This window comes from Elephantulus edwardii, unplaced genomic scaffold (genome assembly GCF_000299155.1).
Source record: "Elephantulus edwardii isolate Elephantulus edwardi_28Jun2011 unplaced genomic scaffold, EleEdw1.0 scaffold00111, whole genome shotgun sequence".
Classification (NCBI taxonomy): Eukaryota; Metazoa; Chordata; class Mammalia; order Macroscelidea; family Macroscelididae; genus Elephantulus; species Elephantulus edwardii.
Genome location: NW_006399861.1, coordinates 5,784,632 through 5,788,909, shown reverse-complemented (window position 1 = coordinate 5,788,909; position 4,278 = coordinate 5,784,632).

The following is a 4,278-nucleotide window of genomic DNA, read 5'->3' as shown; positions in this document are numbered from 1 at the left end:
ATTTATTAAAAATGATATTTACTAATATATGTCTAGACATATATTTTAAATGGCAAAGGTTCCAGAAGGCTACAGAAAGCTTGACAGGTCCTCTATGTTTATTGGCGCTGTGAAGCTTTACAGATTGAGGTGAATAAGCCCTAGGACAGTGTGAGACTCTATGGCTGCTGCTTTACGGGAATAGCAGAACATAAGAAAGGTAAGTAAGAAAGATAGCTTGAGTAGTAACTTACAATAACCACAGAGCAACTGCTTAAGTGTGTGCCAACAGCAGTGTCCTGAGATGCCACCCCCAGGCAAGCAAAATAAGGCTGATCGAGCCCAGAAGTAAAGGGCAGTGGTGTATGCAAGAAAACAGCTCCAGGCTTCCTACTAATGGAGCTGGCAAATTTATAAATGGACAAACATTTCCTCATCTCCAGCCAAAGTCAGTTTTTCAGAACAGTATCTGACTAAATATTTGGTGCTTTATAATCAGGCTAAAGATCTAGGTAGGTAATGTTTTGGTAAATGAGATGTGTTAGGAGACAAACCAATTTTAAAAGAAGAATTACTTTGGTGCTAGGAAATTGTTTTTATGTCATTTATGTATGAGAAGTTAGGCCTGAGGAGGAGAATTTTAGTAGACATATTCAGGAATTTGATGTGTAAAAAAGGAAACAAAAAATAGACTTTCAATCAGTATACTTCTTTTCTACTCCTCTCGACATAGAAATGAACAACTGGAAAGGCAATACCTAAAACCATAAAATTATATTGCTTTAGACTAATTTGGAGGTCAAAGATTTGAAACTTCCTGCAGATTATTTGTTGTTGTTAGGTGCCATCAAATCGACCACTGTTCAGTCACTCTATGAGCAACAAACGTGAGCTTTGCCCAGTCCTGCACCATCCTCATGGTCTCAGATATACCTGAACCTATTGTTAAAATGAAGTGTCAATCCATCTTGTTTAGAGCCTTCTCTCTGATGCTTCATGTTTCCCAGCACAATTTCTTCCTCCCCCCCCCCAGGACTGGTCCCTCCTTACAACATGCCCCCCCAAATTTAATTACCTTTGTCTCTAAGGAGCACCCTAGTTACACCTCCTCCCAGATAGATCGGTTTGTTCTTTAGACCCCAACTGAAGTGAGTCCATCTATCTCTGCCTTACCCAGTGTCATTACTCCCTTTCAGACGAAATGCTGGTATTTTCATGTCTTGGCAGAAAGGTACAATTTTCAGTTCACACTTGCTTTTCCTGACCTAACTCTACCAAAGCAGTTGGAGTTATCCTCGGGTTCAGTGTATCTCGTTTGAACTGACTGCGAGGGCCTTTAGAGCAAAAAGAAAAGGAGGGATGTGTGGGAAACATGATTCTTGATGCTATGTTTCAAAGTACTGTGTCCTTTAGTAGGCCTACAAAGATGGCATGTAGTATAGATTCCTGGGGATTCCCAGTGGGCAATGGAGGAAAACCACTTACAGCAATTAGAAAAATAAAGGTTTTTTTAAATGGAAGAAAAACAAAACATTGCTTTAAACATTTTAACCCTTTATCTGGCAATTTCTGGCTCCTGTCATTACTCAGGTTGACCTTGCTTGTCCTAAGCTGTACATTTTACAAAAATATCATGCACTTTTTTTTTCCATCTAGCAACTAGAAACTGTTTAACCCAACTAACTGCAAGTGTCTTAAAGGAAGAAAGAGTTCAGCATTTACCATCTTGATTTCCGATGCCCCAAAATCAGGATCTGGACTCTAAAGGAAAAGGAAAACTGCAATAGGATTCAAGTAGAGGTTTTATTTCCTTCTTTTGCATAAGTTTGGAGGCATTTACTACAAAAACAACAGTAACAACAATAAACCCGATAAGGGGAAAGAAATTTTGCCTACAATTCTAAAAGATTTCTTAAAAAGTTGACTAATCTCACATTTTCTAAAAGAGAACAGGATGTTGCTTATTGCTATGAAGTCAATCTGACTCATAACGGACCCTTCAGTGAATTTTCAGAGGCAGTAAAATTGCATTGCAGGAGATTGTCCTTGTTTATCCCAAGAAGCAGCTGGTAGACTCGAACCACATGCCTTTCAGTTGGCAGTACAACACCTTAGCACTAAACCACCAGAACTCCCTTTCCAGACAAAGGAGGGATAAGACCCATAAAAGCAACAAATATATTTTAAATAATTCTAACATTCTATTTTTTTTTGGCTCTTTGGAACATAATTTTTCCCATTATGTCTTTTCCTTTGGGGAAGAAAGTCTGTTAGCATGATGAATATGAATTTTACTAACAGTAAAAACCTAACTCCCAGAGAAAGCCTGAAACATATGTCTTGGCAGAATCACCACTACGCATTAGCTCCTGATTTTACCAGTGCATCTCTGCCTGGATTTTTTTTACAGTCTTTTCTAACTGAAGTTAATGTCAGGATAAGGCTTTTGGAACACAAGTAACTAAATGATAAGATAGTAGAAAAGAGGGAGAGATTATTTATGATTTTGTTGACTCTGAGCTTATGTCTATAAACTAAAAAAAGAACAATTCCTCAGTGCCATCAAGTTGATTCTGGTGCACAGTGACCCTTCATGGGGATTCCTAGGCTTTAAATAGTGACAGGAGACTGCCCATCTTTCTCCCATGTTGCAGCTGGTGTATCTGAACTCCTAAAGCCCTAGCCTTTTTGTTAGTATAACGCCCTACAGACTACACCACCAGAGCTCCTTTCTTAGATCTATGTTGTTGTTAGATGCCATCCAGTCGAGTACAACTCATAATGACCCTTTGAACCACAGATCTAGACCTTGTCCTATCCTGTGCCATCCTCACTCTTTCTGACACACAAGAGCCCATTGCTGCAGTCACTGTGGCAATCAGTCTGGTTGAGGATCTTCCTCTCTTTCACTGACCCTCCACCTTTTCTAACATGAATAGCCTTTCCTAGCAATTTCTAGCCCAAAATATGTGAGATGAAGCTTTATCGCCTTTAAGGAGCTGCATCTTTTCCAAGACTTATCTGTTTGTTCTTTTGGCAGTTCATAGGATATTCAGTGCTCTTCTCCAGGACTGTAACTTAAAGGCATCAATTTTTTTCTATTATCCTTATTCATTGTCCAGCTATCAGATGCATTATAAGTAATTGAAAAGACCATGGCCTAAATCAGGTGCACCTTAGTCCTCAAACTTACATCATCATTCCTCAATAATTTGGAGAGGTCTCTGACTTATAGACTTTCCCAGTACAATATTTCTCCTGATCTCTTGACTGCTGATTCCAAGTGTGTCAATTATGGATCAAGTAAGATGAAGTAATTGATAGTTTAAATCATTTCTCTATCTAGTCAAATTCATTTTCCCGCTGAATTTAAAAAAAAAAAGACTGAGAGGTGAGAAACCATTCTGTGAGTCCATTGACCTCTAAAACCATAAATTGATCGACTCAGTCTGTAGAGTTGTATGTCAATAACTATATGTTTTAATGGATGCCAAAACAGAGCAAGCAAGCAGGATTGAAAAGAAGACCCATCAGGCTTTTGTCCCTCATTAAATTAATCCCTTTTAGTATCTAAACCCAACTAGACTTTGTTGGTGTTGTTATGTGCCATTGTGTCACCCTACAATTCATAGCAGCCCTATGTACAATAGCCCTGAACTGTGCTGTGTCCTGAGCCAATCTTATTGGCTCCAGTACATCTAATCCCATTGCCACAATTACCACGTCAATCCATCCCATCTGAGGTTTTCCTGTCCTGCTTTGTCCCTCCACCCTTCCAAGCATAATGTCCTCTCCAATGACTGGTTTTTTCTGGCCAAGTGATGAAAGTATGTGAGACAGAGCTTCGAAATCCTAGCCTCCGATAAGAAACTGGGTTTGGACCTCATTTGTTTTCTTGATAGTCAATGCTTTATTCAAGACTCTTGTCCAGCACCACAACTCAAAGGCATCAATTCTTCTTCTGTCATCCATAGTCATTGTCCAGCTCTCTGATGCATAGCAAGTAAATGCAAAGTCCATAGCCTGGATTAGGGACATCTTAGACTTGTTTCTCAGTATTCTGTAGAGGTACCTGACAGCATAGAAACAGAAGATTCCAAAAGGCAGCAAGGAATGACAAAGCAAAATATTACAATGAAATGTGCGAGGAGCTAGAGTCGGAAAATCAAAGGGCCAAACTCGTTCAGCATTTCTTAAGCTCAAGGAACTGAAGCACAAATTCAAACCTCGAGTTGCTACAATCAAGGATGCTTTAGGCAGAATGTTAAATGATCCAGGAGGTATCAAAAGAAGATGGAA